Here is a 26,258-nt window from a genome sequence, read left to right as displayed (position 1 = left end):
CAGGTAGTTGCATCAGGTTTTGTCAAATGAAATACACCAGAGGAGTTTCAACTACCATACTTGTCTGCGCTTATCTCTTGTTGAGTGATTATAGCAACCTACAAAACAAGGCATTAAATGTACAAAACTACATAGAATGGAAAGATGGAAAGAAGGGAAACACATAATCTGAAAAGTTAAGTTTTCCTTACATAAGCATGTTAACAAATGTTTACATTCTATGGCTTGGCAGTTCCGTAAACTATCCTGACTCATATAGTCTATCATAAACTTTTGGGTACAGGGGTCATTTATGTAGTGTTTGGTTTTAGGTTTGTAATTTAGACCATTTTATTTTTATATTGCACAGATGATGTCATAAGTTTACATACTCTTAGATTGAAGTCATTAAAGCACATATTTATCCCCTCCACAGACTCAACAATGATGTCAACAAGCTATAGTTTAAGCTGTTTTAGACATCTAGTTTATACATGACACAACATTTTTTTTCCAAGCAACATTTCATTATTTAATTTATCATTCACTATATCAAAATCCTATTGGTTCAGAATTATACATAGAGCAAGCTGACTGTTCCTCTAAATATCTTGGGAAATTCCAGAAAACATTATAATGGCTTGAGGGAGCCATTCCCATTCTTAAAGACACCAGATTCACACAGGTTAAAATTATAATATACAAATTTAAAAATAGGGATGAGTGAATCCAGACTGTAAAGTTCAGGGTTTGTACCGTTCACCTGGTGTCTGGTGCTTGGATCCAAACACCGACTTCTCTTGGAAGACTGTGGTTGAGTTCGGATGCTGTTCAGATGCTGAATAAAGTTTGTTAAAAGGCTGCAGGTCAGCCAGTCGACAAGCTTTTCAGCATGGGTTATAGGCCATTTTAAAAAATGTAAAAATTTACTTGGGATCCCCCCTTTTTTGATAACCAGTGCAGGTAAAGCAGACAGCTGAGGGCTAATATTATCAGGCTGGGAAGGGATATGGTTATTTGGCCCTTTCCAGCCTAAAAATACCAGCTCGCAGTCGCCCCCAAAATTGGAGCATTACATTAGATAAACCAATTCTGGCACTTCACCTGGCTGTTCCTGATTGCCCTTGTGCGATTCTAATCAGGGTAATATTTTTGGGGGTTGATGTCAACTGCTAATTGACAGTTGGCATCAAGCCCAGGGGTTAATAATGAAGAGCCATCAATCAGACAACACCATTACTAACACGGTAAGTTTAAAGAGAAAAAAAAAACACAAGCACATGCAAAAATGTTTAAAAAATAAAAAAACACACCCTGAATCCCTCGATCACCAATTTATTTTTTAAAACTAAGCCATGAAGATTCCAAAGTAATCCACCAAATCTGACGCAGTCCAAAAAAGGAAGCCTGAAAGACAAAAAAAGAGAGAATTAAAGAAATAAAAACAAGAGTGCCTCAATCACCACTTTCTCAGCTCCCCCAAACCCCCCGCAGACGTAATCCATGGTAATCCCATGATGTCCACCGATTTTTATAGTAGACCCTATGTAGTCTCCTCCAGATTGCGAAGCTTCATAAGACGTTTCTGGTCATTTCTCACAAGCGGTGATGTCAGTAACTCAGTAACATCACCACTCGTGAGACCTTCCGTTTCTCGCGCTTCCCTCTGCATGACCAGGCGAGAGCAGTGACGTCATGTATGGTTAATGATGTCATTACCATTCTTGCAAAGTCTCAGAGAGGGTAGCGTGAGACCCAGAATGTCACCTTACTGAGTTACTGATGTCACCGCCCTTGAGAAATGACCGGGAATGTCCTATGAAGTTCGATGTCTGAAGGAGTCTCCATTGGTTATATAACAGAATTGGTGAACGCGTGAATACTTTGCATTTTGGATGCGTTTTTAATTGCTGATTTGTCATACAACCTGATACCAGTAAAGTCAATGAGAATCCTGAAGTTTCGTGCACACATTGCTTATTTCTGAATTGATTTGGTGCAGAAAAAAATCTACAACATGTCAATTTGTTTAGATTTTTTTCTGCACCAAATCTGCAAGCCAGAAATAAGCAATGTGTGCACAACACTTCAGGATTCTCATTGACTTTACCGGTCGTAGGATTTCCTTCAGGTTTTGTGAGTAATCTGTATTGAAATATGCATCTGAAAATGCAGCAAAAACATGACGTGCGCACATAGCCTTACTTTGCTTTGGATGCTTTAAAAAAACTTGTGCATCAAAAACTTTATTTTTTTGCTCTTGGTGGAACTCTGAAAATGTTGGCTGTGTAGGGGCATATAATTCACTCTTTTATCTATCCACATTTGTTTGCAGGGCAATTCCCAATTTTACTTCCTTTTGCAGCCCCCCTTACTACAACCATTTTACAGCCCAAAAGTTTAGGTCCCCATTGACGTATATGGGGTTTGGGGTCTAGTTTGGGTACCAAACACAATTTTTAACTACAGTGGAATCGAACATCCACAGGTCTGCTCATCCCTATTTAAAAACTATTGGACCATTGAGTCATTATTCCTTCCAGGAAAGCAGTACATTTTGTCTCATAGAGATCAATGTACACTGGGCACTCTAATGTACAGTGCCATCCTGATGGCTGAAAGAGAAGATCTGTGATGCATTCACTTACTGATAAAAAATGTTTTTTTTAGATAAATACTGGGACCTCTTGTTTGAGAACAGCATGTTAGTGGTGCACATTGCATCAATAACAAGACGTTGAGAGCAGTTTAATATAGAATGACGTGACCGCTTCCCCTTAACACATACCAGTAAAGCAGATTGCATTGAGAAAGTGCTATTCTACATTGTTTTCTGCATATGAAATAAACCAGCGCTGCTGTAATTTTTCTGACTTAACGGCCCTTACTCATTGCATAAGCTGGATGTGAGCAAGCACACATTAAGTACACAAAACACACCTCCGATTACCTGTATATTTAAACATGAAAAAGAATTGTGTGTGCATAGTATATTAAAGAGCTAGACATATCTTTATTAATGTAAATATTAAAAATACAAAAGGTAAAAACTATACAAATTTATAGACTGCTGTAAAAAAATAAAATAAATATACTATACTCATAAATATTAAAGAAAGCAGCAGTCAGATAAACCTATTTCTCTAAAGTGTCAAATAAGTTTGACAAATAAGCCCCGCTGTCTTAAGGGTGCTTTACACACTGCGACATCGCCAGCGATAGCACCTGCCCCCATCGTTCGTGCGACATTTGGTGATCGCAGGCGTAGCGAACATTATCGCTACGGCAGCGTCACACGCACTTTTCAGCGACGTCGCTGTGACCGCCGAACAATCCCTCCTTCAAGGGGGAGGTGCGTTCGGCGTCATAGCGACGTCACTGCAGCATCACTAAGCGGCCGCCCAATAGCAGAGGAGGGGAGGAGATGAGCGGCCGGAACATGCCGCCCACCTCCTTCCTTCCTCATTGCCAGTGGACGGCAGGTAAGGAGATGTTCGTCGTTCCTACGGTGTCACACGTAGCGATGTGTGGTGCCGCAGGAACAACGAACAACCTCGCTACTGAATAGACAACGATTTTTGGCATATGAATGACGTGTTACAGACCAACAATTTTTAACTCTTTTGCGATTGTTTAAGGTCGCTCCTAGGTGTCACATGCTGCGATGTTGCTAACGACGCCGGATGTGCGTCCCAAACACCGTGACCCCGACGATATATTGTTAGCGATGTCGCAGCGTGTAAATGGCCCTTTAGGGCTTGCTCACAATGTTGTATAATACCCGAAAATCTCATATTGCACTCGGACTAATGGTAGCCAATGAGGCAGAGCAAAAAAATCGCAGCATGCGGCGCTTGGCAGCATATCTCGGATCACGCACTCCTATACAAGTCTATGGGTGCTAGTGTGTAATAGGACGGCGGTGCCCCCATGTCCTAACCATACTATGTTTTATGTATTTACTGTCGTATATTGTTAATGAATGTGTTGATATTTAAGTGTTTCAGGAGAGAATACCCTTAGGATGTAGCAGAGTTGGATTGTTCAACAGGTTATCAAAGGATGCATCCAGCGGTTGGGTTAGCCAGCAGTAGAGCGAATTTAGAAGAGGTGTTAGAGATGATAGGGTTAAGGTAGTTAAGGGAGAAGTGACAGATGGCAGGGTGGATAATTAGTAAAGGGAGCTCCAGAGGGAGTGAGTCAAGAAGGGGGTTCAAAGTGAGAAAACGTGGCCTTGGTGTTAAGGCCGCTTTACACGCTGCGACATCGCTCAAGCGATCTCGTTGGGGTCACGGAATTAGTGACGCACATCCAGCCGCATTAGCAATGCTGTTGCGTGTGACACCTATGAGCGATTTTGTATCGTCACAAAAACGTGCAAAATCGCTCATCGGTGACATGGGGGTCCATTCTCTAATATCGTTGCTGCAGCAGTAATGAAGTTGTTCGTTGCTCCTGCGGCAAGACACATCAATACGTGTGACACCGCAGGAACGAGGAACCTCTCCTACCTGCCTCCCGACCGCAATGCGGAAGGAAGAAGGTGGGCGGGATGTTCGTCCCGCTCATCTCCACCACTCCACTTCTATTGGGCGGCGGTTCAGTGACGCAGCTGTGACGTCGCTGTGACGCTGAACGAACCGCCCCCTTAGAAAGGAGGCATTTCGCCAGTCACAGCGATGTCGCAGGGCAGGTAGTGTAACAGGTCTGGGCGATGTTGTGCGCCACGGGCAGCGATTTGCCCATGTCGCACAACCGATGGGGGCGGGTACCCACGCTAGTGATATCGGTACCGATATCGCAGCGTGTAAAGTGGCCTTTAGGGCCAGTCAAGGAACCTCGAGGTAAACTTTAGAGGACTGGAGCATTAGGCTTACCCTGGCGAACTTAGAGAGTCGCCCGGCTAAAGAGCCATCAGGCCCAGAAGTGAATGAAGGTGTGCAGTATTAAGGGGAAGGAGGCACAGACCCTGGAGTATTAAGAGGGGGACAGCAAAAAGAGTAGTACCCCAAAGAGAGAGAAAGCAAGGCCATGTCTGTCACAATGGTGTGAAGAATAATCATAGTATCATAGTATCATAGTTTTTAAGGTTGAAGGGAGACTCTAAGTCCATCTAGTTCAACCCGTAGCCTAACATGTTGATCCAGAGGAAGGCAAAAAAAACCCCAATGTGGCAAACAAGTTCCAATGGGGAAAAAATTTCCTTCCTGACTCCACATCCGGCAATCAGACTAGTTCCCTGGATCAACACCCTGTCATAAAATCTAATATACATAACTGGTAATATTAAATTTTTCAAGAAAGGCATCCAGGCTCTGCTTAAATGTTAGTAGTGAATCACTCATTACAACATCATGCGGCAGAGAGTTCCATAGTCTCACTGCTCGTACAGTAAAGAATCCTCGTCTGTGATTATGATTAAACCTTCTTTCCTCCAGACGTATCGGATGCCCCCGTGTTCCAGTCGCAGGCCTAGGTGTAAAAAGATCTTTGGAAAGGTCTCTGTACTGTCCCCTCATATATTTATACATTGTGATTAGATCCCCCCTAAGCCTTCGTTTTTCCAAACTAAATAACCCCAAGTTTAATAACCTGTCTTCGTATTGCAGCCCACCCATTCCTCTAATAATCTTGGTCGCTCTTCTCTGCACCCTCTCCAGTTCAGCTATGTCCTTCTTATATATCGGTGACCAGAATTGTACACAGTATTCTAAGTGCGGTCGCACTAGTGACTTGTACAGAGGTAGAACTATATTTTTTTCATGAACACTTATACCTCTTTTAATACATCCCATTATTTTATTAGCCCTGGCAGCAGCTGCCTGACACTGGCCACTAAAGTGAAGTTTACCATCCACCCATACACCCAAGTCTTTTTCTGTGTCTGTTTTACCCAGTGTTCTACAATTAAGTACATAATCATAAATGTTATTTCCTCTACCCAAGTGCATGACCTTACATTTATCTACATTAAACTTCAATTGCCACTTCTCAGCCCAATCCTCCAATTTACATAAATCTCCCTGTAATATAAAATTATCCTCCTCTGTATTGATTACCCTGCAGAGTTTAGTATCATCTGCAAATATTGAAATTCTACTCCGCATGCCCCCAACAAGGTCATTTATAAATATGTTGAAAAGAAGCGGGCCCAATACTGACCCCTGTGGTACCCCACTATGAACTGAGACCCAGTCCGAGTACGTACCATTAATAACCACCCTTTGTTTCCTATCACTGAGCCAGTTTTTAACCCAGTTACACATATTTTCCCCTATCCCCATTATTCTCATTTTATGTACCAACCTTTTGTGTGGCACCGTATCAAAAGCTTTTGAAAAGTCCATATACACAACATCCACTGCATTTCCCTGGTCCAGACTTGAACTTACCTCTTCATAGAAGCTGATCAAATTAGTTTGACAGGATCGATCCCTCATAAACCCATGTTGATACTCTGTCATAAGGTTATTTTTCTTGAGATACTCCAGTATAGCATCTCTCAAGAAACCCTCAAGGATTTTACCAACCGTAGAGGTTAAACTTACCGGCCTATAATTTCCCGGCTCAGTTTTTGTCCCCTTTTTGAATATTGGCACCACATTTGCTATGCGCCAGTCCTGCGGTACCGACCCTGTTATTAAGGAATCTGAGAAGATTAAAAATAATGGTCTATCTATCACAGAACTCAATTCCTGTAGTACTCTGGGGTGTATGCCATCCGGGCCCGGAGATTTGTCAACCTTAGTGATTTCGAGGCGGCGGCGTACTTCCTGCTGGGTTAAGCAGGTAATATTCAAGGGTGAATTTATGGTATCACTGGTCATGTCATCTGCCATGGCATTTTCTTGTATAAAAACCGTAGAAAAAAAGTCATTCAGCAGGTTGGCTTTACCCTCATCCCCTTCCACCATTTCACCAAGACTATTTTTAAGGGGGCCAACACTATCGCTTTTCAGTTTTTTACTGTTTATGTAGTTAAAGAATATTTTAGGATTATTTTTACTTTCTCTCGCAATGAGTCTCTCTGTCTCAAACTTAGCTAACTTAATTTGCTTTTTACATATTTTATTTAATTTTCTATAATTATATAATGCCTCATCACTACCTACCCTCTTTAATTCTTTTAAGGCTTTCTGTTTTTCTTTTATTGCTTCCCTTACAGCTCTATTTAGCCATAGGGGTTTCCTCCTATTTCTAGCATGTTTGTTCCCATAGGGTATATTTTCTGCACAAGCCCTATTCAGGATGCTCATAAAAGTCTCCCATTTGCTTTGTGTACTTTTATTACTTAGTACATCATCCCAGTTTATTGCACTAAGATCATCTCTCAACCGTTTAAAATTTGCTTTCCTGAAGTTTAGTGTCCTTGTAGCCCCTCTACTAGACATCTTACTAAAGAATACATGAAAACTTATTATTTTGTGATCACTATTCCCCAAGTAACCCCCAACTTGTATATTTGATATGCGGTCTGGCCTATTGGTTAGTACAAGGTCTAGTAGTGCTCCCCCTCTTGTGGGGTCCTGTACCATTTGTGAAAGGTAATTATCTTTCATTGTTATCAAAAATCTATTTCCTTTGCTGGAACTGCAAGTTTCTGTTCCCCAATTTATATCAGGATAGTTAAAGTCCCCCATAATAATTACCTCTCCGAGACTCGCTGCTTTATCAATTTGCTTTATGAGGAGATTCTCTACCTCTTCCATAATATTCGGCGTCTTATAACACACCCCTATCAGTATTTTATTATTCATTCTCCCTCCCCTTATCTCCACCCATAGGGACTCTACATTCTCAGTACCCTCACATATGTTGTCACGCAGGATGGGTTTTAAGGATGATTTTACATAAAGACACACACCTCCCCCTCGCTTATTTGTACGGTCATTCCTGAAGAGGCTATAACCCTGTAAATTAACAGCCCAGTCATAGCTCTCATCCAGCCATGTCTCTGATATCCCCACTATATCATAATTTTCTTCCAACAATATTAATTCTAATTCCTCCACCTTATTTGTGAGGCTTCGGGCATTAGTGTACATGCACGTTACGTATGATTCTGTACCTGTATTCCTGCTTACTGTATTAACTGTCCTAACCCTTCCCCCCGTACCACCCCCAATTTCATTACTTGTGCCCTGGTCACTATCTGCACTACATTCCCCTTCTATAAAGTGAATACCCTCGCCCCCCATTCCTAGTTTAAACACTCCTCCAACCTTCTAGCCATTTTCTGCCCCAGCAGAGCTGCACCTTCCCCATTAAGATGCAGCCCATCCCTAGCATAGAATCTGTAGCCAACTGAAAAGTCAGCCCAATTCTCCAGGAACCCAAAACCCTCTTTCCTACACCAATTCCTGAGCCACCTGTTAACCTCCCTGATCTCCCTTTGCCTCTCTGGTGTGGCTCGTGGCACAGGTAGTATTTCCGAAAATACCACCTTTGAGGTCCATGCTTTAAGCTTACAACCTAATTCCCTGAAATCATCTTTAAGGACCTTCCACCTACCTCTAACTTTGTCATTTGTGCCAATGTGTACAATGACCGCTGGGTCCTCCCCAGCCCCTCCCAGTAATCTGTCAACCCGATCAGCGATGTGCCGAACTCGAGCGCCAGGAAGACAACACACTGTTCGGCGATCCCTGTCTTTGTGACAGATTGCCCTATCTGTCCCCCTAATAATTGAGTCCCCCACTACCAGTACCTGTCTTGCCTGCCCTGCACTCCTATTCCCCCCCTTACTGGAGCAGACACTCCTCTGGCGTTCAGAGGTCATGCCTTGCTGCAGCAATGCTACCCCTGTAATGACATCCCCCTCATCTGCCAAGTTTGCAAACCTATTGGGGTGTGTAATAGTAAACATAACTGGATGGCTAAGTGAATTCTGGTGCTGCATGTCTTACTACGTCGGGGATCGGCAGGAAGGGTGACAGACACCAGTGGGAAGCAGCAAGTAAGTTTTGTGCACCCTGCTTGAAGTCAGTTCCGCACATAGAGTCTCCTTGGTGAGTGTGGTGTATGCACTATATGCACAATACATGTACCAATGACTGTCTGGCACGTGGCATAACACACAAGAAGAAACGATGATGGTAAAGGAGAGGATGGCCCTGATTATAGGGTGCAGGAGTCATACACTAACCTGCGTCTGTCCCTTAAGCTCTCCTAACATGCCTAAAAGTGTCCTACCCCTCTTTGCCTTCATCATGTGCCTGGTCCCTAATATCCCTCCACTCACCCTGTATGGTGGCAAGGTCGATGAGGGCACTTCATGTCACCACTACGGTGGTATTAAAGCCCAGGGGAAAGAGGACAGACAGGGGGACATAGACAAGAGGATATAAAAATGACTTTCTCTACTGCAGCCGGTTACTGAGGCAGCAAGCAACAGTACTGCAACAACACATCTCTAGCAGCAGATCGCCAACAGCTCCTAGATGCTTTCTTCCTCCATGGTTGCTAGTTAAGAATCTGATTCTATTACCGGCATCATGTGATGGAACATGTGACTATTTAAAGGAGATGGGAGTGGTCACAAACCACCTGCACCTGAATTGAACTAACCAGAAGCTGCTAGCAAGTAAAGTGATATTAACCCTTGGTACACAAAAAGAAAGCAAACACATTTTAAATCACAGAGTTTCACAGGGCAATGTGAGACTCAGATCCTAGAGCTGTCACAAGTCTCCAATGATGGGAGATACTGGTGACAGACATCCTGAAACAAAATAGAAAAGATGTACTTACAGGGGTTCTCCAGTGAAAACAACTAACTCTCCACAGGATAAGTGATAGCTTATTGACCGGTGGGGTCCTACTGCTGGGATCCAAAACCGATAGGCGCATGGGGAACGTTTAACCTCATTAGACATGAGTTCATGTTCGACTCGACCCCTGATCCATTCATTTTCTTAGTGGCTGTGATTGCTGCACTTGTTTTTTTCTGGCAGCCCCCAAAGAGGATGACCAGAGCTGCAGTCAGATATCCGACCTGTCATTGCATTTTAAAATGGGATTAAAAGTGTCCTGTCAAGGATAAAATATCCCCATTCTTCATATCGTTGCAGTTTCCAATGGTTGGATTCCACCTATTAATAAGTTATCACTGATCCTTGTTTTCACCAAAGAACCCCTTTAATGCAAACAAACGGAATTGTACATAAAAATAACAGATGTGCATATCTCTTATTTTTAGGGCTTAATAAAGGGCCTCTGTGGCCTAAACATGGCATGCAATTTTTCTTGTGTACATGATTACTAATAAACTGATCATCTAATGGAGATCATCTTGTGCCTTGGCTTTTGGATTGTTAATTTCATATTACAGTAAAGCCTGCTTTACACGAGACGATAGATTGTGCGATAGCACAATCGATCGTACCCGCCCCCGTCATTTTTGCGTCACGGGCAATTAGTTGCCCATGGCGCACAAACTCGTTTAACCCCCGTCACACGTACTTACCTTCCGGACGACCTCGCTGTGGGCGACGAACGTCCACTTCCTGGAGTGGGCGGGACGTTTGGCATCACAGCGACGTCACACGGCAGGCGGCCAATAGAAGCGGAGGGGCAGACATGAGTGGGATGTAAACATCCCGCCCACCTCCTTCCTTCCATTAAGCCATCGGGTGCCGCGGGAGGCAAGTAAAGCTGTTGTTCATCGTTCCCGTGGAGTCACACGGAGCAACGTGTGATGCCACGAAAACTATGAACAACTGCCGCCATTTTAATTAAACAATTATATGAAACCTAGCGACGAGTACACGACTCAAGATTTGTGAGCGATACTGCGTCGCTAGGAGGTGTCACACGAGACGACGTCGTGCAGTATGCCGGATGTACGTCACGAAAACCGTGACCCCGACGACATATCGCACAATCTATCATCTCGTGTAAAGCCCGCCTAAGGGTATGTGCCCACGATCAGGACTCACGACACCCTGGACGCGGCGGGTCCTCCTGACCTGCGAGGTCGTGAGTCTCCTCCGCAGAAGAACGCAGGAGACTGCAGCTGCTTGTACCCACGATCAGGGTTCAGTGCGCTGCGGTCTTTTGCTTGTGTTCTCCCGGAGGACGCATGCGAATCCACAGCAAACAATTGACATGCTGCGGTCTGGAAAGACGCACCACAGGTCAGTGTTTGCTGCAGAAAAAACAAGCACAGTGGGCACGGGATTTCTAGAAATACCATCCACTGCTTGTACTGTACAACGCAGCATTTTGGACGCAGCGAAAACACTCTACATCCAAAACACTGCAAAAAATGATCGTGGGCACACAGCCTTATTGGAATACATTTTTACTTTTTACTATTGATAGTGTTTCTATGAATGATGTCTGATGGACAAATTAACAGCAGCCACATTTATGGAGGAAATGTGCTGGTCTAAACATTGGACATTGCTGTAGGGCAAGAACCGAAATGGAGATTGCTGTGACCTCAGAACCGGAGAAATACAAGCTGACTATTGACACTGTTTAACACAAGTAGTTTTCATTTTCTGACTCTCAGGCAGTCTGAAATGCATCAAACTTATTAAGAAGAATGTGCCTTTTAGTTATTTTGGTACAATTTAGACTGAAGTATGAAACAATAGTCTTAATAAATTGGCCCCTTCTGCACATTTTTGTTCATCGTTGAAACATATTTCTATTTCTATTCAGTCTGTCCGAAGTCTCCAAGGAAATTTTAGGCTAGGTTTATATTTGTGTGGGAGCTTCTATTACGAGGCTTTGTCATAGGGTCTTTAATTTTTACCAGAAGACATCTGGGCAGCTCGATGCACCTTTTTTTTCTATTAAAATAAATTGACAAACAAAAGGAAACCAAAATATACAACATTATAAACATTATATTCAGATTGGCCCAGACAGTCATGTGGTTTCTGGCAATAAAAGGTCACAGCGTCTGGCTGCGCAGAATGACCCCTGACTTTCCATTGTTCCTGCTATCAGTATTCATTGGTATAGGTAGCTTTCCTGCTGGATTCATCTCTCTCCCTTTTGGACCCAGCAGGACCTTGCGTTCCACCCTGCTGTTGATCATTAGTATTCCCTTGGTGTTTAAATACCCCTTCCTTCCTTTGGACTGTGCTGGTGATATTTTCAGTTCTTTCAAGCCAAGGTTGCAAGTAGGTGGTTTGTACTCCTCTGTGGTATTGTTGCTGAAAGCTCCGATGAACCTCTTCCTAAGTCGTCTTATGATAAGTAGTTAATGCTTTTCTCCGTGTGTCCCCCTTGTGTCTTCTATTGTTGTTTAGTGGGGTTGACAAAGAGCTTATCCCATCCATTCCCTATTTAGGGCCCAGCACTAGGGATACCTAGGGTCAGGTATCCGGCTCTGCGCATAGTGGCGGAACTTATCTAGGGTTGTGAGGTACCCCATGGACCAGCAGTAGGTTCAGTCAGGGGTCACCATCCTCCCTCTCACTAGATGCAGGGTTTCCCTTCCCTTTCTCTGTGCACTTAGTACTTCCCTGTATCTAGTGTGACACTGGTACTATTAATGGAACTAAACACCACACCTACAAAATCTGTGATTTCTTTTAAAGTACATATTTCCCCACATCTGTAAGCTGCATTTTTTAAACATGAAACATTTTGATGAAAACACCACAAACACTGTATAATACTTCTTAAAAAAATTGATGTTTCAAACAGCAATAAATCAGAAGTTTGCATTCACTGACACTTCAGCTCTTGCAAAACCTCATGTTTTATGATTCCATGACAATCATTGGCTTTTCGATTTAAGTGGAAAAGCCACAGGGTATAAATCACTGCTCTAAACCGTTCTCTCCTTTGCATACAGTATGTCCAATATACCTATATTAGCATAGTCCTGTAAACAGCTTGTGATGGATTTCTGTTGCTTGTGTATACCACATTAAGGTATGATAATGACACTTCTCCACATAGCTGTCATTGATTATATATTATATTGCGTGTTTTATGCATGTTTCCAAGATACAAGTCTGTCACCAGGCACCAGTAAATGATTGTTTCCTGAGTACTGGGTGTAAAGATGTTCTATTGTTCTTCTGTCCATCTACTTTTTAAGAATTGTAGGTTAATATGATGGTGTCATGACAATCGGTTATTGTTTAAAAATTGTTTTCACACAATTACATCGCACTACAAATTATGATTATTTAATATGTGTCATAAAGATATAATATTTTTCTTTTTCAAATAATGTCATGGATGGTATTGTGTCACAGGGCTCCTTGGATCAGTAAAATCCGTCTCAATCACCTGTGAAAAATAGTTTGCCGGGTGATCTCACTTAAGGGAAAACTACTTAAAGGGAACATTTCAAGTGTAAAAACGCTATTAACCTGCATACATGAGGTTAATCTGCAGGTTAATAGTGTTTGAAACATGCAGGATAGAAATGAACTTTAATCCTCCGCGGTTTTCAGTCACGGAGGTGGCGTTGGTGCAGGCTCAGTCAACGCTCTGTGTATGGAGAGTGCCAGCTATGCCGGAGCCACCAAAGTAACTGAAAGCCAAACACTGCCGGAAGTCTAAAATTTAATTCCCTTCTTGCAGCGGGGTCCAATATGCAGGTGCCGACAGGTTGTAAATGCTTTTAATTGACAGATTAACTCCATATCTGCAGGTTAATATCCATTTTACATGTAACAGGTTGCTGTTACGGCTGTACGCCAGAGGCATCTTCCCTCTCGGGTCAGAGTCAGTGTGCCTCCTATCTTGCCGCTGCCTGAGACCCATTCTGTGGGTGCTGCTCTGCTTCAGCGCCATTCTCAGTGATGTGGCATCCTCGGATTGGCCGTTGGACGTCAGCAGTCCCAATGACTTGGCTTAGCTGGATTGGCCATGGGACGTCCGGTGCCCTGATGATGTGGCCTCTTTGGATTGGCCTTTGGATGTTAGCTACACTAATTGGACATGAGCTGACTGGGTGGTGCTTAGGTTATTTAGGAACGCCAACGGCGCTCAGTCTTTCTTTGTTCTGTAGAGAGAGGTTGTTAGGGTGGTTGCTTGAATATTGCTTCACTTGTCAGATATTACCGGTGTCAGAGCTGGTTACGCGTACTGAACACCTCTACTAGGCAGGTCTCTTGAATATTGCATTACTCATGTAATTATTACCAGTGACAGCGATGTTTAAGCGTGCAGTTCACCAGAACTTTATTATTTTTAGCAGGTGCACCTGCGTGCTGATTAAGGGTGTCACTGCTGCATCTTTATCTCTGAGTTTTTATAGGTGCTTATATTTCAACCGTGGTGTGGTCGCCTCGTCCGCATGGCTGTTTTTGGTGGTGTTTGTGTGAATTAGCACTGACCGTTTGCGCCTTAATAATTTGAACCTTATAATACTGAAGTCTTTAGTTGTCCTTCCACCTCTCTGGGCTCTTAGCAGCTATATTCCATCCATAGCACGGTGGACCCCGGGTTGTGCTTAGGATTGTATGAACCATCCTCCTCCTAAGGCGCCAACCCCATAACAGTTGCCTTTAAGAAGAACTTTCCACATTATTAAGCAGGCCACAGGTTTCTAGCAATATGGGAAAGAAAAAGGCTCTCTGCTGCTAAAAAGCACCAGATATTGCAATACCTTGGACAGTATATGAACAGTGGTGTACCGTCAATAGAGGCAGACCACGCCACTGCTATGGGGCCCGTGAGCTGAAAGACGGAGGGGGGGCCCGCAGCTGACAGCCCAGGCCCCTCCCCTTTCATCCCTCAGCTCACCAGACCCCAGGGGGCAGGGCTGCCATCAGGGCAATGAGGGGGCCCGAGTCGCTCATAGAGAGCTGCCCTCTCTCCTACTCTGCACTGATTTATGTGATTGGTGCAGGACAGGAAATGTACTATGGAGGCTGCGGTGAAGGACCTGTCATCTAACTAATCATTTGCCTGTTCACATGACCAGTGAACATGCAGGTCCTGTTGTTCAGCTGCTGCAACCTCCGTGCAGCTCCATATGGTTTCTCTCCTGCTGTGCACCGATCAGGACTGTAAGATGAAGTAATATATAGTGTGCATAACTGTGCATGTAGTCTGTCTGTCTGGATGTCTCTGTCTGTCTCTTTCCCTGCCAGAATGTCTCTTTCCCTGTCGGTCTCTCTCATTCCCTGTCTGTCTCTCTCATTCCCTGTCGGTCTCTGATTCGTCCACACTGCACACTGTGCGCGGCCTGTGCTGAAGACGAGGGAGGGGCCAGGCAGCAGCTTCTTCTAGTGAGAGATGCCAGGAAGAGAACAGCCAATCAGGAGAGGGGGCGGAGCTTGTTCAGTACAGCCGCGGGAAAATGAAATGATGAAAAGGAAAACAGTCCAGGAGTGAAGGAGTAGAGACTACAGAAAAGAGAAAAAAGCAAACAGCAGAAAAACAGTGAGAAGTGGAGAACAGAAGGAATAGAAAGAAAAAGCAGGACAGGAGGAGCAGCCAGGAAGACTCACAAAAAGTGCAGCAGAGAGGCCGGAGCCACTATCATCATCTTTCACAGCACAGGAGCAGGTGAGTATTATAATGTACAAATGTCTGCCTGTAACTCTACAGAAAAACTGTGTTGCCCCTGTGCCAATACTGTGTGTGTGTTGCCTCTGTGCTGCTGTGCCATTACTGTGTGTTGTCCCTGTCCTGTGCCATCACTGTGTGTGTGTGTGTTGCCCCTGTGCTGTGCCATCACTTTGTGTGTGTGTGTATTGCCCCTGTGATGTGCCATCACTGTGTGTGTGTGTGTGTGTGTGTGTGTGTGTGTGTATGTGTGTGTTTGTGTGTGTATTATCCCTGTACTTTGCAGAGTTTTACTATAGTTCCTAAGGCTATAAAGAGGGTCATAATCGTTACCATTAAATGGGGGAGACAGATGTGAAAATGTATATTGTGTGTGGTGATGGGCACGAAGAAGGACATTGCTACTTTAGGCCAAGTTCACATATTACAGATTTTAGGGATTTGCGGTGTGATCCCACTGGTCTTGGTGCAGTGGACTTTGCTCAGTAACAGGATGGTGGTTATATTCAGACTCTATGTGGTGATATTTGGTCATGGAATGTTGGCATTATTTTGCAATGTATTATTGGCCTTTATATGGTGAGTGTTGTTCAGTAACACTATGTAATAGTATGTGTTATTTTTTACTATAACCCACCCGCAGTAATATGTATAATGATTATTATGATAATATTTTGTTTGGGGGGTTTTTATCGGGTGGGAAGGCCCCATTCAGACTTTTGCTATGGGGCCCCATGATTTCTATGTACGCCTCTGGGTATGAAAATAGATATTTCACAAAACGTAAGCGTGATCATTGAACTGTGAAGACATTTGTCGCTGATACACAGCGCAGACAGATTCATGCACATAAAGGTATCATGAGGAAGGTTTGTGCCAAATTAATTGGATTAAAAGAGCAGCTGCTAAATTACCGCTACAAAACAGCAAACAGGTATGTGAAGGTGCTGGTGCCTCTGGAGTCCCATGAACCGGGTACTCCGGTTTCCTCCCACACTCCAAAGACATACTGATAGGGACTCTAGATTGTGAGCCCCAATGGGGAGAGTGTTGCCAATGTATGTAAAGCGCAGTGGAATTAATAGCGCTATATAAATGAATAAAATTATTATTATTATTATTATTATTATTAATTAACCTCAAGCTATAGGATTATCCAGAGACGTTCAATTGTGCATAAGCCTATTCTTCGGCCACCCGTAAACAGTGCTCAAAGGAAGAAACAGTTGCACTAGGTCATGTTACATCAGTAACAAGGGGGAAGTCATGTTTTGGGTTGGAGTCATGGGAAGAGAGCTAGTAGGCTCCTTTAGGTTCCCTGAAGGTGTGAAAATGACCTCAGCAAAGTATACAGAGTTTCGGACTGACCACTTTCTTTCACTGTACAAAAAAAAGAACCATGCTATCTGTAGTAAAATCATCTTCATGCAAGACAATGTGTAAGAGTGGTGGACTAATGCTGTTGTGATCCTACCCCTGAAGACATCAATCACGTCAATGTTGTGTAGTGTGAATAATATCTTGTGTCTTCTATAAATAGTCTCTTGTGCATTGTAATGTATTATATTGTGATGTAGAGAGTGATAAGTACTGGTAAGTGATGATGATAATATAATGTTTCCTGTGTAGTGATATAAGGTGTAAAGCAATGTAATTTATTATAATGTTTGTATAGGAATGTAGGTGAAAGGTTAAGTCTGCCCAGCAACAGACAACATGGACAAAGATAGTTAAGTGTTGGGACTAGCCCTCAATGGGAGATGTCAGCTGTTAGGGAAAATGATCATTCATTCTGAAAGAAGTCAGTGAAGGCCTAGTGAGCAAATGTAATATACGTATAATCGGTAAGTCATGAAGTTTGCAATCAGTGGGTGGTTTATGGCAATGATCAAAGGAGACAGAAAAAAAGATAGCAAAATCCTCAGGGGTGGCTGGATGCACAGGGTGTCAACAGTGTTGTAACTAGAAACCAATCCTTGGATGGAAAGGACCCATATCATAGGAGCCGGAGGACGAAATCCTAACATCCAAGCCCCTTTACCATTAAGGTACTAGGTGACTTTTACTGGCACAGGACTCAAGTGGCCAAGCCCCTTAACCGTCAAGGTACTGGGTGAACCTTAACGGAGGTTTGAACGTAGTCAACCATCCAAGCAGTTTCCCGGTAGACATCTGGGATTGCAAGGCTTTACTCTAAGGAGACTGGATGTGGGGCTGCAGGAAAAAAAAGGTGACGGTCACAGTGTGTGATCTAATACTAAACTGGGCGTCACTGGGACTCACCAGCCCAGTTTGATTGGATGCAGCCGAGAGGAAAGTTGAACTGTGCATCATAATGTTATCCAAAACTGTAACGTGCTGGAACATATGTGCCCGCTATCTGGAATATAAAGTTATGATCCTGAATGAACTGTGCAGTAAAAAGGGAACAGTTGGTCTCCTTGTGCGTGTGAGTCATCATCCGGTCCTGGGTAGCTGACACCAGTAGCAAAATTCAGTCTACATGGGTTCCTAGCCCACACAGCCAAAGTCCACACACCTAGTCAGGCACAGGACCAGGTATTTTATGTAGCATGCCAGGGCATTCTGAGTCAATCCCTCACCCACAACTACCGCCCTGCCCCCCTTTCTTCTTCAAATGCACCATATCATGATGCAAAGAATACCTATGAGTCATTGGCTGCTATGGGCATAAATGGAGAAACGTTATGCTGCAGTCACCAGCCTCCCCTGAGCTAAAACTTATTGAGAACCTTTGGAGTATCCTCAAGCTAAAGATCTTTGAGGGTGGGAGGCAATTCACATCAAAACATCGGCTCTGGAAGGCTGTTCTGACATCCTGCTAAGAAATTCAAGCAGAAGCTATCATAAAACTCACGAGTTCAATGAATGCAAAATTTGTGAAGGCGACATCACAGAAGGGGTCCTATGTTAACATGTTACTTGGCCTGTTAACATGTTTTTGATTGGAAAAGCTTTTGATTTCTGAAAATATAACTTAATGATGCAAATTCAACAAATTACCATTTTTAGTTCTTCACCACCTTTATAACAATAATGCGTTTGTTGTGCATAATAATTTGGAACAATGCATTTTGAGTTGTTTTACTTTTGAAAAGAACACTGGTAACATTTCATAGTTCCATAGTTTTTAAGGTTGAAGGGAGACTCTAAGACCATCTAGTTCAACCCGTAGCCTAACATGTTGATCCAGAGGAAGGCAAAAAAACCCAATGTGTCAAACAAGCCCCAATGGGTAAAAAAATTCCTTCCTGACTCCACATACGGCAATCAGACTAGTTCCCTGGATCAACACCCTGTCATAAAATCTAATATACATAACTAGTAATATTAAATTTTTCAAGAAAGGCGTCCAGGCTCTGCTTAAATGTTAGTAGTGAATCACTCATTACAACATCATGCGGCAGAGAGTTCCATAGTCTCACTGCTCGTACAGTAAAGAATCCTCGTCTGTGATTATGATTAAACCTTCTTTCCTCAAGACGTAGCGGATGCCCCCGTGTTCCAGTCGCAGGCCTAGGTGTAAAGAGATCTTTGGAAAGGTCTCTGTACTGTCCCCTCATATTTTTATACATTGTGATTAGATCCTCCCTAAGCCTTTGTTTTTCCAAACCAAATAACCCCCAAGTTTAATAACCTGTCTTGGTATTGCAGCCCACCCATTCCTCTAATAATCTTGATCGCTCTTCTATCGACCTGTAAGATTATGCTATTTATAACCTTCTATACTTTTGCTATCAAGAAAAGCATCCATTCCTCTCTTAAATTCATTCAGTGAGTTGGCCATCACCACTTCCTCAGGAAGAGATTTCCAGAGCCTCACTGTTCTTACTGTGAAGAACCCTCTTCTATGCTGATGTAGGAATTTTCTTTCCTCCAATCGAAGAGAATGCCCCCTTGTTCTTGTCATAGTTCTAAGTACAAACAGATCATGGGAGAGATCTCTATATGGCCCTCTGATATATTTGTACATATTTATTAGGTCTCCCCTAAGTCTTCTCTTTTCTAGAGTAAATAGACCTAATTTTGATAACCTTTCCGTGTATTGTAATGCACCCACTCCATTTATTATTTTAGTAGCCCGCCTCTGAACCCTTTCAAGTTCAGTAATGTCTTTCTTGAGCACCGGCACCCAAAATTGCACAAAATACTCCAAGTGTGGTCTGACAAGTGATTTGTACAGAGGGAGAATGATGTTTTCATCTCGTGCCCCCAGACCTCTTCTAATGCATCCCATCACCCTATTTGCTTTCGTGGCTGCTGCCTGACACTGGGCACTCCAATTTAGCTTCTTATTGACTAATATGCCTAAGTCTTTTTACATGTCTGATTTCCCCAGCAGTTTTCCATTTAGTAAGTAATCGTAGCATCTGTTTCTCCTTCCCATGTGCATAACCTTACACTTATCTGTGTTAAACCTCATTTGCCATTTTTCAGCCCACTTCTCCAATTTACTCAAATCCATCTGTAGTTGCAAACTGTCCTCCTTTGTGTTAACTACCTTACATAGTTTTGTATCATCTGCAAATACTGATATTTTACTCTGTAAACCATCCACCAGATCATTAATAAATATATTAAATAGTAGGGGGCCCAATACAGACCCCTGTGGCACCCCACTAGTAACCCTGGCCCAATCTGAGTATGCGCCATTAATAACCACTCTTTGTTTTCTATCACTAAGCCAGCTACCTACCCATCTACACACATTTTCCCCGAGCCCAAGCTTTCTCATTTTACTTATCAGTCTTTTATGTGGGACAGTGTCAAATGCTTTACCGAAGTCGAGATAAATGACATCCAATGATTCTCCTCGGTCCATGTGAGAGCTTACATCCTCATAGAAGCTGATCAGGTTAGTTTGACAGGAGCGAGCCTTCATAAATCCATGTTGATATGGAGTTAAACAATTATTAACATTGAGACATTCCATAATAGTATCCCTTAAAAACCCTTCAAACATTTTACCCACAACAGATGTTAAGCTTACCGGCCTATAGTTTCCAGGTTCCCTTTTACACCCTTTTTTGAATATTGGTACCACATTTGCTAGCCGCCAATCCAGTGGAACAGACCCAGTTTCTATAGAGTCTTTAAATCTAAGGAATAGAGGCCTGTCTATCACATTACTTAACTCCCTTAATACCCGAGGGTGAATGCCATCAGGGCCTGGTGATTTGTCAATTTTAAAGGGAACCAATCATCAGGATTTTCGTGTATAAGCTGCAGCCAGTGCAGTACTGGCACTATCATGCACAGTGTGTACATACCATCAGGGGGCAGCTCGGGTGTTTAGGCAGTGAAATACAACTTTATAAAGTTTGAAATTTCGTGCACTTTTTGATTGACGTGTGCACCTCTCTGTTAATGTCCGGGAGGGTTATGCAGGAGTTCCCCGCCCCCCCACCAGCCTGTTCCTCCCTCTCTCCTGATGTCCGGGCGGGTTATGCACGTGTTCCCCGCCCCCCCGCGCCGCCTGTTCCTCCCTCCCTCCCTCTGGCTGTATGTAAATATCTAATCTTCAGAAACATGACGCCGGAGTGGGCCTCTGCGCACAGCGCTTATCTCCGGCGCCATGTTTCTGAAGCCCGCATCACACAGCTTGGTGTTAGAGGGCGGCGCATGCGCCCTCGCTCCTTCAGATCCCGTTGTGACCGCAGGAGCGAGCGTGATCACAACAGGACTGCAGAACAGCTGATCGGAGGACGCGATTACCTGCTGCTCCTGTATCGTGCCGCCCCAGGACACCGGGCCAACACACCAGCCGGTGTGACATCGCTGTGGCGCCGCCCTCTCAGACACCAAGTTTTGTAATGCGGGGGCTTCAGAAACATGGCGCCGGAGATAAGCGCTGTGCGCAGAGGCCCACTCCGGCGCCATGTTTCTGAAGATTAGATATTTACATACAGCCGGAGGCAGGGAGGGAGGAACAGGCGGCGCGGGGGGGGCGGGGAACACGTGCATAACCCGCCCGGACATCAGGAGAGAGGGAGGAACAGGCTGGTGGGGGGGCGGGGAACTCCTGCATAACCCGCCCGGACATTATCTGTAGAGGTGCACACGTCAATCAAAAAGTGCACGAAATTTCAAACTTTATAAAGTTGTATTTCACTGACTAAACACCCGAGCTGCCCCCTGATGGTATGTACACACTGTGCATGATAGTGCCAGTACTGCACTGGCTGCAGCTTATACACGAAAATCCTGATGATTGGTTCCCTTTAATGTTACTAAGTCGGTTCTGCACTTCTTCCTAGGTTAGGCAGGTCATACTTAATAAAGCGTTTACATGATCACTCTGCATTTCCCGTGGCATATGCTTTTCCTGTGTGAACACAGTTGAGAAAAAAGTATTTAAAACATTTGCTTTTCCCACATCGCTTTCTATGATTTTACCCTCATTGTTCTTTAAAGGGCCAACACCATCAATTTTAATCTTTTTTCTGTTTATATAATTAAAGAATAGTTTGTGATTTGTTTTGCTTTCCTTAGCAATGAGTCTCTCAGTTTCTACTTTTGCTAAATGTATTTGTTTTTTACACATTTTATTTTTTTCTCTATATATTTTTAATGCTTCTTCGCTGCCTTCTTGTTTTAGCTTTTTAAATGCCTTTTACTTATTATTCATTGCCCCTTTTACATCCTTATTTAGCCACATTGGTTTTCTCCTGTTCCTAGCCCTTTTATTTCCGTATGGCATGGCTCGCTCGCAGTGGGTGTTTAATACCGATTTAAAAATTTCCCACTTATTTTCTGTGCTCCCATTTTTGAGGACATTGTCCCAATCAATTTGGCGAAGGTCTTCTCTAAGCTGATCAAACTTTGCTTTCCTGAAATTCAGCGTTTTTGCAACCCCCCTCCAAGGCACCTTACTGAAGGACAAGTGGAATTGTATTATATTGTGGTCACTATTCCCTAGGTGCCCATCCACTCGTACGTCTGTTATTCTATCTGGCCTGTTGCTTAAAATTAAGTCGAGAAGGGCTGCCCCTCTAGTTGGGCCCGGCACAAGTTGGGACAGATAATTATCCTTAGTTACTGACAGAAGCCGGTTTCATTTCTGAGATACGCAGGTTTCAGTTTCCCAGTCTATATCGGGGTAGTTGAAGTCCCCCATAATAATCACCTCATTGTGATTTGCTGCTTTGTCTATTTGTTTCAATAATACATTTTCAGTGGTTTCTGTTATATTTGGTGGCTTATAACAAACCCCTATGAGGATTTTATTAGTTTTCCCTCCTTGTATATCCACCCATAGAGACTCCACCTCTTCATTTCCCTCTTGGATATCTTCTCTTAGTCTGGGCTTTAAACTGGACTTTCTATATAGAAAGACTCCACCCCCTTTCCTTTTTTTACGATCCCTCCTAAACAATTCATATCCTTGCAGGTTAGCCGCCCAGTCATAAGTGTCATCTAACCATGTCTCAGTTATTCCTACTATGTCGTATTTTTCCTCATACATTACCAGCTCCAGTTCTTCCATCTTATTGGTCAGGCTTCTTGCATTGGTCAGCATGCAGGAAAGAAGTTTTGCTCCCCTTTTCTTAGCTTCCTTCTTAGTGCCCTGTCTTGGGTCCTCTTTACGGCATCTAGCATCCTTGATTAGTTTGTCCTTCTGCTGCATGTTCTTGTCTGCTGTTTTTTCTCCCATCCCCTCTTCTTCTAGTTTAAAGCCCTCCTGATGAGTGTGGCAAGCCTTCTGGCGAACGTGTGTTTCCCAGGTTTTGTGAGGTGTATCCCGTCTCTTGCAAGAAGTCCATCGTAGAGGTAATTCACTCCATGGTCCAAGAATCCAAATCCTTGCTGCCTGCACCATCGTCGTAGCCAGTTGTTCAAATCTAATATCCTATTCCATCTTCTGACACCATGGCCATCGACTGGGAGGATTGATGAGAAAACAACCTGTCTGTTCCGTTCCTTTATTTTCTTCCCCAGAATTTCAAAGTCTTCGCAAATAGTTTTTGTCCCCAAAAATGTGATTTATACTCTGACGTTTGATGATTTGAACATTATACTGACTAATTTGCATTGACCATTTAGGAAAATTATAGTTTGGACTGCTGTGTAGATTGGATTAATTTAAAAGGTTTGGGCCCAGTTCTGCCCAGCAGAAAGATATCATCAGTCTAGGATGCATGACTTGCACCTAATGAGCTGCATAGCATGAAGCATGTTGATTTAGCAGAATTTGCCCCAAATTAAATGACCTACATTACCCTGTAATGTGCGGTTCTTACAACACTAACGATAAATGCACCTGACATTTCCCTACAAATAGCAGAACAGTAACAGTCCCCACACATGCACGAGAGATATTTATGTGTATATGATATACAATATCTCTGTCGTTCATTAGATTCATTTGTAATGAATCAGAATAGTTCTTTGAGTAACTGGGATTACTGTTTCAGTAAATAAAGGTTATTCTTTGTTGGAAAGGTATACCAACATGCTTTTAAGCAATACAAATTATAGTTGTTTACTCTCGCTATTATTATACTCCATGTGGCTTTGGTCTTTACATGTGTAATTCTACCATATCCTAAACGTGTATGAACCTATGGTTGGTATCATGCCTGGATTTGTATTTTTCATCTATCACCATGGATTCTTTATGATATTGTGCATACCATATTCTTATTGCTTTACTTTTCTCTTGACTTGGACTTTCCACTGACTAATGGACCAAAAAGGATTAGAGATGAGTGAACCTATGGAAGTTTGATTCTGTGAATGCAGTAGAACCATACCTCCACAGGTTCAAACTTAGCCCAAATCTCATTGGAAACCACTGATTGACAGTTCGGGTCTTTGCCCACAAACAGCCAGCCATAAGCAGATCACTTCAGGGGGAAGGTGGGCAGGATTTTTCCATTTTTTTCCTTTTGGTTGCATACTATATCTGCTTATGTGGCACCCCAGTGGTCACGGGAGCCACAGTGACATTGTTCTCCTCACTGGGATCAATGCTATGCTTGGAGGCAGCGTGGGGAACTCTCCTTGTCAGGAACATTACATGCAACATCTTCTACTCCAGGCCAGCAGGGGGAGCTCATAATCTGTTTTGAAGGGAGTCTCTCTGTACATGTTGACCTGAGGGAAGGGTTAGAGTGAACAGGCAGGAAGTGAGGCAGAACAGTGTTGGTGATGAGAAAGAGCGGTCGTTGTTTGAGAGCTTCTGTGTGAGCTTTCCAGGACTGAGCGCTAGGACGGGACACCGGGGTCATCGGTAACTGGGTGCTAACAGCTCAGTATCAAGACCCACAGGGCAAGAAATTCTACATTCCTGGCTCACCATAGTTCCAACACGCAGCAGCAGTATAGAACCTGGGATCGCAGTAATACAAACGGGTCCCATATCCGGTTCACGTTGCCCGTCACAGAGGATAGTCGTTTTTCAGTAAAGAGAGAGATAGACCGGGACGCTGTGCTGCTCCAGGCCGCAGCGGCTCCCACCAAGACCAAATTAAGGAAGGCCTCCAACCTGCCCGGCAAGGAGAGATCCACGCTGCTTTTGGGCTGACCAGACCACTGTAAACCTGAACCATAACCCCTGACCAGTAAAGGTAAAGAGGAAACTACCAAATTGTGTCATCCAGTCACTGTCGGCGTCCCAGCACTGCACCCTATTGCACCACTACAACCCCCGCCATCCTCTTGGGACCCGCTCCGCCTGTGGGGACTGATCACTCCCAAGCTGCACTACCACCAGCCCCAGCAAGGAACCCTGCAGCGGCGGCTAATCCCTGACCGCATACCACAGGTGGCGTCTCGACAAACTTTCCCAACCACCCCACTTTCCCTTCATTTGCTGTACGCCTTGGGGCAATGAAACCGGGCAAGGTCACCCGTGACATCACTTGACCTGACCCACAACAGCCCAGCAACGAGTAGGTTAACCACCTGCCCCGTGGGGCATTACACTTACACTGCAAGCGGCTTGCACTGGGCTGAGCACCGAGCGTACCTGAGCACAGCAGTGCTCGCACAAGTGGTCAGCGTACATAAAGCACCCAAACTCTGAACGAAAATCAAACATCGAACATTGCATTCTCTCAACTCTATTTGGGATAAATACTTCTCTTATTGCTACCAAATTAATCGATATTCAGTATATCACAAAAGTGAGTACACCCCTCACAATTTTATAATTATTTTATTATATCTTTTTATGGGACAACACTGAAGATATGACACTTTGATGCACTGTAACTAAGTCAGTTTACAGCTTGAAGAACAGTGTAAATTTTGTGTGCCCACTAAATAACTCAAAACAGGCATTAATGTCAAACTGTTGACAACAAAAGTGAGTACAGCTGTAAGTGAAATTGGCTGAATTGTGGCCAAAGGTCAATATTTTGTGTGGCCACCATTATTTTCAAGCACTGTCTTAACTCTTTTGGGTATGGAGTTCACTAGAGCTTCACAGGAGCCACTGGAAATCCTCTCCCATTCCTCCATGATGACATCATGGAGCTGGTGTATGTTGATGACCTTGCGTTCCTCCATCTTCTGTTTGATGGTGACCCCCAAATGCTCAATAGGGTTTATGTTTAGAAACATGCTTGGCCAGTCCAGCACCTTTACCATCAGCTTCTTTAACAAAGCAGTGGTCATCTTGGTGGTGTGTTTGGGGTTGTTATCATGTTGGATTACTACACAGTTTCCAAAGGGAGGGGATGATGATCTGCTTCAATATGTAACAGTACATATTAACATTCACGGTTCCCTCAATGAACTGTAGCTCCCCAAAGCCAGCAGCACTC

This window comes from Anomaloglossus baeobatrachus, chromosome 5 (genome assembly GCF_048569485.1).
Source record: "Anomaloglossus baeobatrachus isolate aAnoBae1 chromosome 5, aAnoBae1.hap1, whole genome shotgun sequence".
NCBI classification, from domain to species: domain Eukaryota; kingdom Metazoa; phylum Chordata; class Amphibia; order Anura; family Aromobatidae; genus Anomaloglossus; species Anomaloglossus baeobatrachus.
Note: the sequence above shows the minus strand (reverse complement) of the source record.